At 44.7% G+C, this 14,285-nt stretch overlaps 1 long non-coding RNA gene across 1 annotated transcript; it reads left to right on the top strand.

Annotated features, from left to right (window-relative positions):
- Positions 1 to 10,779, top strand: LOC120859185. Its single transcript, XR_005720044.1, has 3 exons — positions 1 to 98; positions 7,499 to 9,590; positions 10,765 to 10,779. It is a non-coding gene; the product is annotated as an uncharacterized LOC120859185 (long non-coding RNA).
- Positions 10,780 to 14,285: the final 3,506 nt, after the last annotated feature.

Raw genomic sequence — 14,285 nt, 5'->3', positions numbered from 1 at the left:
ATTTCCTGGTTTATGACGTCCTTGACATGCACCGCATATTTGAGCCCAGGTGCCTGGATGCGTTCCCAAACCTGAAAGACTTCATTTCTCGTTTTGAGGTGATTCCCTTGAACCCCTTGTATTTACATCTTTCTTCTCTTTCTTATTTCCCCTGATTTCCTAGTTGGAACTACAGTGAGGAATAGCATTTATGGAGAATCTTGTTTACCAGAATCTCTGCTCAGTTACTGATGTGTATTGTGTCACATTTAATCTTTATAACATTCCTACATGTGCAACAATTGTCGTCTCCATTTTACAGAGAAGGAATTAAGCTGAAAGGATAAGTAATTTCTGAAGGTCACACAACCAGTACAGGCTGTGCTGGGCTCCCAGTCAGACCGTCTGGCTTCTACGGGCAGCAGTCGGTGCCTCTCCGTTTCCTGTGCTGAAATGAAAAGCTCAGGTCCTTTTATTGTCTGGGTTCACAGTTCTGGAAAGTGTGTAGGAAGCAGAATATTCAGGAGACGGTATGCAGCTGGCATTAGTAGAATGGGACACAGTAGGATTGATATCAAGTACTAAAAACAGAGACAGTATATTCTCCTGATCTCCAAAGGGCTCTGCAGCAATTGAGCCTCCACCTGTTGTTCTGAGATTGTCAGATCTGCAGTTGGTGCTGGGATTTGAGTACGTACAGAGGAGTCCTGTGCAAGGATTTCATCTTGACACCTCGTGTGGTGGGCAGTTCCTTCACGCCTCATCTCCAGTCCCTTTTTCCTTCCTGTTATCCCAGTTTCCATCCCAGAGATGCAATAGTACATCACTTTAAGTCACATTCACTGATCTGATCCTCTCCCCTGTAGGAGACACTGTGTCAGGCACAAGTGGGATGCAGAAGTCATGCAGTCCTGGCGCCCAGCCTCTTGGGCTCAGTGCAGCTGGGGAACTATAGGAACCCTCAGCTGTGTGGTGTGGGTGGAGCCACCTTGGTTCTGGAGGGGCACAGCCTGACCTCACCTCCCAGCTCATCATTGACCCAACTGGAGAGCAGCAGAGTCTGCTTTGTGACAGATATGGGAATTTGAAGCTCTCTTCCAATAGGTTTTTTGGCCTACAATCTGTTTTGTATTCCTCCTCCCCATACTGAAATTTGCTTTCTCAGCTAGTTCTCATCAGCTCTGGTTTTTGTCCAAGGCTTGTTGCCTTGAGAATTTTGCAAGAGCTGGGGTGACTGCCCAGCAGGGAGGATGGGGACAGATGTGGCCTGCAGTGTGGCCTCTTGGGCCCTGGGCTGTGGGGCACAGGCAGCCCTAGATCTGGGAGTCCTGGGCACTCTTGGGCACTGTCTGTCTTGGGAAAGTGGTGCACAGGTACACCTGAGTGTCTCACTGTCTGGTTGGCTGTCTCAGGACTGAGGATGATGTAGGTTGAGGCCAAGTGAGAGTGGACTTGGGTCCCATGCCAGGCAGTTGGTCTGTGTCTTTTAAGTGGAATAATTAGAGTCTGGCCTGAGCCAGTCTTGCTGCTCCACACCCTCCTACCAGGTTTCATCCATGTTTTGCTGAGTCATTGGGTGAAATGTGGTCTCTTCTTTATGTTGCCTGGCCGCTTTCTGAGCCCTTTAGCTTTGCTAGGCGTTCATCCCTCTGTGGGCAAACCGTGTGAAGTAGGAGCCTTTTCTGAGGCAGAGATGATTTTTTGCTTGATGAGAGGAACAAATACTCCTATGATGAGATGTCAGTGGAGAAACATTTGACACACTTAAGAGCAGTGAGTTTTGACTTTATTTGGAGACCTTCAATTTTGTTTGGAACCCAGGAGACAGCTTCTCATAGAGCTCTGAAGATGTTGGCTAGAAGACAGTAGGTATATGAATTTTTGGCTGGGACATGCATATAGTCAAGCATGCATCTTGGTAAAAGATTAATGCGAATTATTGAAAAACAAACATCTCAAGTTAACGATCTTAGTGCTTTTCTCTGTGTAGGAAGATGGATAAATCTGGAGTCATGAAAATTCTTTTTTTGAGATGCATCCTAACTCTCTGGGGTCCCCATGTCTAAAACACAGAATGTTTCATCCTGGTTTTCTTCATCCTGAAATCTCCTCAGGGTGGCTTGTCTGTGGTTGACTGCGGTAGATTGAAGCTTACCCCTTTCTGTAACCAGTTAGGAGGGAATGTCTTCAGGCTTTTTACTGTTCATGGAAACGATGTAAGATTTGCATTCATTCTTTTATTTTCATAAATTTTTAAAAGTTATTTATTTATTTTTGGCTGGGCTGGGTCTTCGTTGCTGGGCCTGGGCTTTCTCTAGTTGCAGGGAGCTCGGTCTACTTTCTAGTTGCGGTGCTCCCGCTTGTAATGCAGTGGCCTTTCTTGTTGCGGAGCAGTGGTCTCTAGGCACTTGAGGTGCAGTAGCTGTCGCTCTGAGGCTCTAGAGCATAGGCTCAGTTGCCCCGGGGCATGTGAAATCTTCCCAGACCAGGGATTGTACCCATGTCCCCTGTTTTGGCATGCAGATTCTCAACCACTGGGCCGCCAGGGAAGTCCTTCATTCTTGACAAGTCCTTTAAAAGGCTGTAAATTAGATTTTGGGTGAAGGAGCCTTTCCAATTGTTTGAGTTTAAAAACACCTCTTTTCTGTTGTTTTTCCCTTTGGTGTTAGAGTCTATCTTGTTAAGTTAATCAGGCTTAGTCTCAGGTCATTTGTGCTATATTTACATATCTGACATGAAGAGATTTTTAAAATGTATAATTTTTTGGCTACATTGGGTGTTGGTTGTGTCATGTGGGATCTTCCGTTGTGGCATCAGGCTTCTTCTGCTTGTGGTGCTTGGGCTCCAGAGCACATGGGATCAGTAGGTGTGGTGTGCAGGTTTAGTTGCCCCAGGGCATATGGGATGTTAGTTCCTTGACCAGGGATTGAACTGCCTTCACTGCACTGGAAGGCAGATTCCTAACAACAGGACCGCCAGGAAAGTCCCCTGATATGTGGAGATTTGTAAGACAAACACAATTGCTTTCAATTCCCTGAAGAACTAGGCTGCTACCTAAATGATATCAAAAGATTGATTTGGCCAACTACATTTTTTTTTAATTTTGTTTTTTATATCAGTAGGTAAGTTTCCAACTAAACTGGAAATCAAAAGATTTCTATATTCTAGAACTTTAGGGATCAGTGTATCATGTCTTCAGATGTTTGCAGAAGGCCCTCTTTCTGAGTGCACAAGTCAGACTCAGACCAGTTTACCCTTGGTCAAAAACAAAACCAACCAACCAAACAAAACCCCCAAACCAAACTCTAGTATTGCTTTTATTAGGCCCTGAATATTAGATTGCAATTTTAACCTTATGGTGTGTGGGCTCAGGTAAGCCTGGTGGTTTCCTCTGTTATATTTAATTGACATTGCCTGAGAGGCAGATTATATGCCCTGTCTTATGCCAGGCAGGGGCGCATTCCCCAGTGAGACATGTTTGTATATCCCCACAGTATAATCAGGTAAAAGAGATATAACCATCTTACATGAAGCCTGTTCAAATAAACCACTTTTTAGCATGTTACTGAGCCCAAGTTTAGTCTGCTTGCTGCACAATGGGCCAATCATCTGAGAGATGAGGTGCAGACTGAGAAGCTGGCAGACTAACGTCTCAAATAACCATCCTATCAGGGTCTGGATGCCAGGCTCTTTTATAGAGCAGAGAAGTGGGAGGTGAGGAAGTAAAGTGAAAAGGTCATTAATCTTGCAAACATCTCTGGGAACTGCCAGCCTCGGGGAGGGGATATGTTCATTTTTTCCTTCCTGTAGCCATCCACAGGTGGACAGGTTCCTGAACAAGAGCACTCTGGCTTAACATTCAGGCATAGGGGCAGGGTTCCCCAAGGCAGGCCATTATGGATGGAGGGTATCCTTGTAGTGAACAAAAGCAATGGGAAGCAAAGTTTAAAGTAAAAGAAACAGATCTGGCCTTCTCTGTTGGTAGAGTGGATAAGAATCTGCCTGCCAATGCAGGGGACGTGGGTTCAATCCTTGTTCAGGGAAGTTTCCACATGATGCAGAGCAACTAAGCCTGCACCACAACTAGTGAGCCTGGCTCTAGGGCCTGAAAGCCACAGCTACTAGTCTATGTGCTGCCACTGCCTCCTGAAGCCCATGCACCTAGAGTCTGTGCACCACAACAAAGGAAGCTCCTGCAAGGAGAAGACTGTGCATCATAAGGAAGAGCAGCCCTCACTGGCTGGAACCAGAGGAAGCCCAGGCTCATAGTGAAGACCCAGTGCAGCCAAAAAAAAAAAGATACAAACCTTAAAAAAAAAAAAGGAAACAGATCCAACATGGAGGCAGATTTTGTTCTTCCCCTTAACAAATAAACTTTCATCTGAATTCTATCAACTATTAATATTTTACCTTTAACCAAAGCCCTTGTAAGGATCCTGTTAACAAGTCTTGGTCTTACAAGGACTCCCAGAAACTTTCCTTTTTATTCCCTGGCCATTTTACCCAGTTCTGTCCCCAGTGAGGGGTTGAGCCAAGGGACCCAGGCTTTTTTTGTCAGTCTTTATTGGATTGTTTGGCATATTGCCCTGAACAATTGCTGGTGAATTTTTCTACTTTCTTGCCTTTAAATTTTTCCTACACTGGGGTAAATAGAGTGGATTTGTTTGGGTCTCTTTAACATTTACGGGGACTGATAAGGCGTCTTTTTGGCCCATCCAAAACATCTATTTTGGTACTGCTGTATCAAAATGTTTAATTTCATGCCATCAAATTCTCTTTCATTTATCATACCTCTTAATAGGTGTCTAAATATTTTCATCCTATTGGGACCAGTCCCTTCAAAATTTCTAGTTTGTAGGAAGAATTCACTTGACTTTCCCCTCAGCTTTTAAGTATTCCCTTGTTAATTAACCTAATTAACTTTAGTTATTCTTTTGTTTTTATTAGCATCTGTAAGATCCATTGAGGGGAAGCTGAGACCATAAATAAAACTCTAGGAACAATTTTTGTTGGTTGGTTGGTTGGGTTGAAACTAAGGAAGTTTCTTAAGGTTAGCCACCATTATATATCAGTGTATCCACGCTTTAGTTTGATTTTTCCATAAGGACCAGCTAAACATCTGTTTTCAATGAGAGATCTCTAAAAATTTACCAATTTAGCAGGTTTTCCAGTTTAAAGGATCCATTGTTAGAATTCTTAGTTATGATTCAAACCAATAAGAGGCAGGAGGAATCCCAAGACAGTGCAAGGGATGCAGCCTTCTCAGGAGCCAAGAAGTTCACCCACAAGTATAGTCTAAGAAAGTAAAGGCCTTTGTTGTACAGGGAGACACAAGGAGCGTTGAAAAGACAAAGACCCTTTATGGACTGGGACCCCTAATGACACATTCACCTAATGCTAGCAAAGCTGGACAAAAAGACTCTTGGAATCACAGTCTATGCAGCTTGCTGCCAACCATACACCGTATGTGTACCTTCACGATTAGAGAGACTAAGCTTTCAAAGTGCACCGGAAGATGCCTAAGAAGATGAGGTAGAACTTTTATGTCTCAAAGCTACAGGGAGATGATGCAAGTTCTTCCTAGAAGGACTTTTGTTTCCTTATGGTCAGCATTTGAAAACAAAACTTTTTTTGGGCAAAGTAATCACAATTTTACCAGGCCTTCTAAATCATTCAGTCTGTTTGATCTTAAAACCCATTCCTCTAGCTGTGTACACACAAAAAACCCTAAGTTTGAGTGTCAAAGAACCCTTTTTGACCATTTTTAGGATGAGATCTCCTTTGGTATAGTTGCATCAATTAGGTAAGTATTTGCAAGTATAAACTCCATACGTAATGTACCTGAACCTGCTGTAGTGTCAGTCTTAGGTTGGCAATCTGTCACCCCTCTTTCTTAGGTTTATAAAGCTTTGTTTCCCATTTCACAGTATGCTTGTCAGGATAAATTTCTTTTGATAAGTGTGTGTGGTGGGCTCTTCTGCTATTTGTGAGCTGAACTCTCCTCGTTGTCACCCTGTAGTCATTTCAGGTCTTTGATATGTCTCAGACAGTCTGAAAACATTGTGGGCACTGGGAACACAGGTTGGCCAAACCTTTTGTGTGTGTGTCCCTGGATGAGCAAGTTTCTTTAAAAAGTGGGATTCCCTGTGGGATTGCTGTGTGGTATGAGGACTTGCCTCCACCACTCCTGCAAGCTTCTCAATTGCCTGAAAAAGCCTTGCTTGGCCAGGAGGAGCTCTGTCCCTTATCTATGGAGCTAAGAGATCTCATGTGGTATCTACACTATATTCCAGCCAACTCTGGTATATTAGTCCAAGGAAGGACACCACGCAGTCCCTGACCTACGCACCCAACCTGAACCTTCCCAGTGTCTCAGCTGGGTACTTTCTCAGTATCTCTAAAATGAGATGACAGGAAGCTTTTTCATATACCACCAAAGAAAACTCAGGATTGTCAACCAAGATGGTAAATGTGAGATCATGAGAGATTCACCTAAATTCATATGATCACGTACAGAGGTAGACCGGCCCAAGGGGCCTTGCTGGTACCAAGGCTCCAGCTCCTTGTAAGGTTCCAATACCAGTAAGAAGTCTCATTTGAACTCCTTTGTGGTCCCTATAACTGTCCACTGGAAAGAAAGCCCACACAATGTAAGAGCAGTGAGTTTCCCTTTTATTTGGAGACCTGTATGCTAGGAGACACCCACTGAGATATCTCAGATATCTCTGGGAAACTGCTTTCAGGAGGTAGAGGAGGAGGTCTGGAAAATTGGAGTAATCAATTATACATCTTGGTAAAGATTACTGCTAATCACCAAAAGCTAGGGATCTCAAGTTACTGATTTTAGTGCTTTACTCTGCATAGAAAACTATACAGATCTAGGTTGATTATAGAGTGCTTCTTTAGATGCATCTTAACTGTCTAAGGACTGTGTATCCAAACCAGAGAATGTTTCATCTGTTGTTCTCCCATCCTGACTTCCCCTACGGGCACACTGTTGGTGGGCAACTGCCAGGACTGGTCACTTAACTGTGTGTATAAGCGGATGATGAGTGAGTCTCCTTGTTTTTTCTCCAGCTATGAGGAAGGGGGTGCAGCAGAGAGACCTCAGAATTGAGAGGGAGAGCAAGCAGGCTGCATTCTAGCCATATTACTTATGTGCAGTGTGAGCATGAGGGAGGTGCTTATCTTCTGTGTGCCTCAGTTTCCCATCTGATAAATGGTCTCAGTAGAACCCATCTTGCAGGGGAGTCATTTAGGGATTCTGAACCTATGTCATCATCTCCAGCAACAGGCACTGGGTGGAGTCTCCAAATGTCCTGTTTTATCAAGATACCACTTGAATTACAGATAATTGGAAGGGTTACCTTTCCAGAGTTGGGGACACCAGGAGGATGGTATTTTGTCCCAGTATTTGACTCCACGTGGAAGGGCTATATCTAGGTTCCAAACTTAGGGACACCTGCATGAACCGTAGTGAGGCAGCAGACCTGAAGCCTGACCTTTTTCCCACCCTCAGGGCCTGAAGAAGGTCTCTGCCTACATGAAGTCCAGCCGCTTCCTCCCAGGCCCTCTGTTCCTGAAGCTTGCCGTGTGGGGCAACAAGTAGTGCCCGCAGCCAGGAGATGGGCGTGAGCAGCCAGTGCCCTGGAGACCCAGTGGACCTTCCTGCCCGCGGAACCATCTGTCTTTTTCTTTCTCCTTCTGTTCACTCTAGATGCTTCCTTGGCCCCCTTATCTCCCTCCCACCCCCCCTTTCCATCCATCCTTTAATTCAGTTTCCCACTTTTTTCTTCATTTATTTTTTTTTTTTTAGTAAAGGTCCTCCCCCACCGCACATTATCCCTCCTGCACTAAAGCCACCCAGACTATCCTTCGCTTCCATAGTTGCTTCTGCAGTGAGGAGCCCAGCCAGATCCCTGGCCCACGGGGCTCTGCTCTGAGCTCCCAGCATTGCCCTGAAGACCAGACCTGGCCTGGTGTGAAGTCTGTGCTTCCCAGTGTGGTTCCTGCCCCGCCTGTCTGATCCCCAGTAAAGCCTTCTCACACCTGCTGTGTCCTGTCTTATTCTCTCAGGGCTTCCTGGAGTCATGACCAACTATGTTGGGTGTGTGGTGGTGTCCATTTTCCCTTCTCTTGTGCTCTGCAGGGCTGCATGGATGGGCGTGTGTGTGTGTGTGTGTGTGTGGTGGGAGGTTGGGCACAGGTGGGATTATACAATTGCTTGTTCATTTCTCTCTCCACTTCATGCACCTCTATTTCTTAGCATGAGGTGTCTACAGAAGGGGGCCCCTTCTGTGCCTGGTTCACTCTTTAATTCAGCATTCATGGGCTGCCTCCTTTCAGCTTGTAGTACTCTGTGTCATGGTTCAGGGGGCTCTTGGGTGCTGGGGAGGTCTGAGTAGTCTACTGATGGTGTGGGATCCTGGTGGATTCACTTCTGTCACCTTCTGGAAGTTTTCTCTGCTTTAGATACTCTCCATCTGTGTTGTTACAACATATATCAATAAAATTTGCTTCCAGTGTATTATAATCATTGTTTTACTTGTTTCTTCTCTAACTTGGTCATAAAGACATTGAGGAGAGAATCCATTTCTTATTTGACTTTATATCTCACAACTATTATACTGCCTTGCACACAGTAAACGTTCAATAACAGTTGGAAACGTGAAAGAAGTATCTCTAGTTAAAACCCTGGGAAACTCTACAGGCATTTTATGGATTTAGAGCTCTGCATATAGGTGCCTAGGTTCCAGGTGGTACTAGTGGTAAAGAACCCACCTGCCAGTGCCGGAGATGTAAGAGATGCAGGGTTCGATCCTTGGGTGGGGAAGATCCGCTGGAGGAGGGCATGGCAACCCACTTCAGTATCAGTGCCTGGGAATCCCATGGACAGAGGAGCCTAGCAGGCTACAGTCCATGGAATTGCAGAGTCAGACTCAGCTGAAGTGACTCAGCACTATACAGTTTCTTGAGCCACTTAAAATAAAGAACGAACATCAGAAGATTTGAAACCTATAGGTCTACGGGAAAGCCATTAGGTCTCCCTAAGTAGTGGGCTGTAGCTGGCCCTTGGATAACTTGACCTGAAATGAGCAGGGCTAGTGTGTGGACCAAAGTGTAGGCACTCTGTGCAGTCAGGAGGGAGAATGCCATTTGAGGTAAAGTGTAGGCCTCATCTGATAACAATATGATTGGCAGGTCCTTCAAAGAGTGGATGGATGGTGGAGTTGGGCTTGTTATAGCACAGCCTCAAGTCTTGACTTGGCCTCAAGTCATAGCCCTCAGGTGCTTTGGAGAAGAGTCTTGGGTATTTGGGTGGTCATTTCTTGTAGTTATTAAGCAAAAAATATTAAGCAAATATAGTAATAATGTGAAGTAAATGATTTTTTAAAATAAATGTTTATTTCAAAAAGTAAAACTGCTAACATAAAAAAGTCCAGTAAACTAATAGTTAATGAAACTTATAAGTCAGTAAATATTTTTGGTTTGCAAGCCATGTGGTCTCCGTCATCACAATTGTTCACCTTTATAAATATAGTGTGAAAGCAGCCATGGGACGTACGTAAATGAATGGATGGGGCTGTATTTCAACAGAACTTCAAAAACAGGTGAACTTATTTCTCTGACTGCAGATTTATATGCTCAAATTGAAAGGGCATAGCTAGTGTGGGAGGGAGGGTTAAGAGAGAGGGGACATATGTATCCCTATGGCTGATTCATGTTGATTATATGACAGAAATCAACACAATATTATAAAGCAATTATCCTTCAAATAAATAATAATTAACTATCTAAAAATTTAAATCTTAGACGTAAGAGGTGACCATCAAAAAAACCCTAAAGAAGAAAATAACTCCTTTTTAAAAAATGAGGCAATATGAGATATTGAAGTGGAGAAGGCAATGGCACCCCCACTCCAGTACTCTTGCATGGAAAATCCCATGGATGGAGGAGCCTGGTGTGCTGCAGTCCATGGGGTCTCAAATAGTTGGACACTACTGAGCGACTTCACTTTCACTCTCATGCATTGGAGAAGGAAATGGCAGCCCATTCCAGTGTTCTTGCCTGGAGAGTCCCAGGGTTGGGGGAGCCTGGAAGGCTGCCATCTCTGGAGTCGCACAGATCGGACCCGACTGAAGCGAGTTAGCAGTGATAATGAAGACAGTTGCAAATAAAGTTTGAACACATTTGTTTAATTGTGAAATATTTCTTCTTAATAGCATTTCTTGTTTTCCATACTTTCATCTTAAACTTGGCTCCTTTTGTAAATTCTTGCAATCCTAGTTTGCATTTTGTTATTCAAAATGTTATAAGCAAGTGGAAAATGTTTGTCTCATATATAATTGGTCAGTATCTTGTCTGTCAGGAAGCATTTAACAGGAGGCTTCCTGTGTGCTGTTTTGGGTCTGTCATGAATCCTCTGTCCCTTATTTATTCCTGAATATCCAGGAATTAAGTGGAGCAGGAAGCTACTCCTGGGGGCTGAAGTATGCATGCATTTCCATACAGTGATAAGCAACTATTTATGACCCTCTTCCTTTTTATGAACCATATGGTAAAAGTGATTATTTACAACCCTCTCTCTTTCATTTGGATGACCTCATGTTTCCTTGATAACTTGTAAGTTTTGATTTTATCTCTGCTGAAAATAGCTGCCTTGTAAGACAGTATAAATACTCACACAATGTTGAATAAAGCAGCTCTGCTCCATCAGAGCTTTGGTCCCCGTGTCTTGCTTTCTCTCCCCACCCCTCTGTCCCTCTCTCTCTCTCTCTTTTTCAGGCTGATACCCTGGAGTGCAGAGGCCCTCTGGGTTCACTTTCCTGCTGGGCTTCCTTCCCCCCCTCGAGAGGGCGCCTGAGGCCTTCATGAACAGAGCAAGCCCCGTGGAAGGGTTTTATTGGCTTTCTGCTTAAACCAAGGAATATCAGCCTCTTTGTCTCTCCTTTACTTTCTTATTGGTCGACTCCGGACCACCAGGTTCCGGTCCATTAAAGGACCTCAACATTTGTCAATGGTTATTTCTACTGTCTTATTTTAAGATTAAAAAATGTTCTAAAGTTACACAGACAACACTTACAAACTCAAAAAAAAAACTTGAGCAAGATGAAGACACATTTAGATTCTACTGTTTGTATTTATGATACTGTTAGCTTGTGTTATGAGGCTATTTCGTACAGAAACACTGTTAATTCACTGAGAATTCAGAAGGTCAGAAGTAGAGCTGGAGGGAATTATGGAAGACCACACAGAAGAAAGACCACAGGCTAGACTTCTCAACTGGATACTGGACACTGTATGTTTCTATGTCTTGCACAATGTTCTCTAAAATAGGTAGAACCTGTCAACATTACAGTCAAGAGAGAGAGCACATGTAAACCCAGAAGACGTGACCACACTGACATTGAATATCAGCGAGGCAACCACTGACTGCATCAGGCCCTTCAGCCCCCTCTCCAGGTTCCCGAGTCCCCCTGCCCCCTACTGCCTTCCACACACCCACTGCCCCCACCGGTGGGACCCCTGAATCTGGAGGCTGAGTCTGAGAGTCTGCTCAGCCAGCCCTCCTCCTCCTCTTGCAGAACTGACCTCTTCCTCCTGACCCCATCCTCCTGATGGGCTGCCTGTGCTTGGAACCCATCCCTGTGTCCCCAGTTCCTTGTCCCAGCAGGCACGGCCTCTTTCTGCTGCCTTCAACCTCCCTCCCTCTCAGTGACCCCTTGGTGATTGAACACTGAAAATCTCTTCCATACTTAAAAATTCCTCCCTGTATTTCCCAGATGACTTCCAGCCTTTATTACCCAGGATGGTCTTACTTATGGTGCTGCTATACGTCAGGATCATAGTGATTGCTTTTTCATAATGGAAAATGATAAATGGATGAATTAGATTGCATTATGTTACAGCATCTGCTTTACCTATTTTAAACATTACTATTGTGCTTAATGTAGCTTTGGAAAATCATTTTCTCAGTGAAATCTAGTGGTGTTTCTGTCAGTTCAAGATGTAGAAAGGTCAGAATCATAATTCTTCATTATGTTATGAAATGTGTAACTGTTGTGAAAGTCAGTGCTTTTGGTGACCATAGTCACCATCACTTTCTTGTGGGCAAAAGGACAAGAGAATCCACTTGACCCTGAGCCACATCCTGAGTCTGGACCCAGAACTGAGCCGTGAGGACAGGCAAGGAGGGAATGGCTGGGACCATCCGTAGAGGGACTGAGCTCTGCTGGTCTCTGCTGACACACTCTCTCTGCTTCCAAATTTAGCAGAGATGTGCAAACTCTAAGTCTGTGATTTAACAGGGATTTGAGAAGGAAATGGCAACCCACTCCAATATTGTTGCATGGAGAATCCCAGGGACAGAGGAGCCTGGTGGGCTGCCGTCTATGGGGTTGTGCGGAGTCGAGCACGACTGAAGCGACTTAGTAGCAGCAGCAGCAGAAAAAGTCTATCTGTCTTCCAAGTCCCACTCCATACTATCCCATGGTGATTTGAATCTTCTTGGAACAATGGTTCATGCCTTTCTATCTACAAAGTGTTGTGCTGTGCTGTGCTTAGTTATGTTCGACTCTTTGGGACCCCATGGACTGTAGTCCGCCAGGCCTCTCTGTCCTTGAGATTGCCCAGGCAAGAATATTAGAGTGGGTTGCCATTTCCTCCTCTAGGGGATCTTCCAAACCCAGGGATCAAAACCATGTCTCCTGAGTCACCTTCACTGCAGGCATATTGTTTACCACTGAGCCACTTGGGAAACCCTGTTTTTAAACATATATTTTTGTAGTATACCAACTTTGTGTTTTTGGAGAAAGATGTGGCAATCCACTGCAGTATTCTTGCCTGGAGTATCCCATGGAAAGAGAGCCTGGTGGGCTTGTTGCAGGAAAGAGGACCCCTTCCAGGGCCTGAAACTGGGCTCTTGTCTAACACTCGGAAAAGAATTGTCTGAGGAGACGTGCTGACAAAGCAAGAGATTTTATTGGGAAAGGGCACCCGGGTGGAGAGTAGTAGTAAGGGAACCCAGGAGAACAGCTCTGCTGTGTGGCTCACAGTCTTGTGTTTTTTGGTGATGGGATTAGTTTCTGGGTGGTCTTTGGCCAATCATTCTAATTCAGAGTCTTTCCTGGTGGCACACGCATCGTTCACCCAAGATGGATGCTAGTGAAAGGGATTCTGGGAACTGGACGGACACGCAGTGTCTCCTTTCGACCTTTCCTGAACTCTTCCAGTTGGTGGTGGCTTATTAGTTCCGTATTCCTTATCAGGATCTCCTGTCATAAAACAACTCATGCAGATGGTTACTATGGTGCCTGGCCAGGGTGGGCGGTTTCAATCAGTGTGCTTCCCCTAACAGGCTTATAGTCCATGGGGTTGCAAAGAGCCAGACATGACGAAGCAATTTAGCACATAACACATAGCACAACTTTGTGTTTTAACTTATAAAATTTGTTTGTTTTTCAAAGTCCCTCTCATTTGTTTCCTACATCCACTACTTTGTAATATCCTTTCAATAAACAAAAGAAACCGTAGCCCACCCAATGTCCTATTCTCCTAATTTTGAAATAGCCTTCTTCCTCAAAGAGGAAAGTTGGCAGGTAGGCCATTGTCCTTGTGCAGTTTGTACTACAAGTCACAGAGCACAGAGTAACTTGAAAGGACACCGAGCCCACACACTACTATATATGAGACAGATAATCCACAGGGACACAGCATACAGTACAGGGAGCTCTGGGCGGGCCTGGCGGCTCAGAGGGTGATGAATCCGCCTGCAGTGCAGGAGACCTGGGTTTGGTCCCTGGGTTGGGAAGGTCCCCTAGAGGAGGGCATGGCAACACACCCCAGCATTCTTGTCTGGAGAATCCCCATGGACAGAGGAGCCCGGTGGGCTGCATGCAGTCCATGGGGTCACAAAGAGTCAGACACAACTGAGCGACTAAGCACAGCACAGGGAACTCCACTCAGTAGTCTGTGATAGCCTATATGAGAAGAGAATCTGAAAAAGAATGAATCTATGTTTATGTATAATTGAATCACTTAGTTGTACACCTAAAATAAAGCAGGATTATCAATCAAATATACTTCAAAAAAAATTTTTTTAAAGGCACAGATACTCTCTTGAAATCACATTGGGTCATATGTGTTATATGCTAACATCTAGCATATCCCAGGGTGAGGGCTGGGACTGTGATCTAGGCAGCCAAGGGTGTCTGGGTCAGTCTGACTCTGGTCCTGTGTGGAGTCCTCCAGGCTGTCACCCTTCTCTGGACACCCTCTGGTGCCTCCCACTCAGAGGACAGGTCTTC

The sequence above is a fragment of the Oryx dammah genome, unplaced genomic scaffold, assembly GCF_014754425.2.
Source record: "Oryx dammah isolate SB20612 unplaced genomic scaffold, SCBI_Odam_1.1 HiC_scaffold_133, whole genome shotgun sequence".
Classification (NCBI taxonomy): Eukaryota; Metazoa; Chordata; class Mammalia; order Artiodactyla; family Bovidae; genus Oryx; species Oryx dammah.
This window is presented reverse-complemented; position numbering and strand designations above follow the sequence as displayed.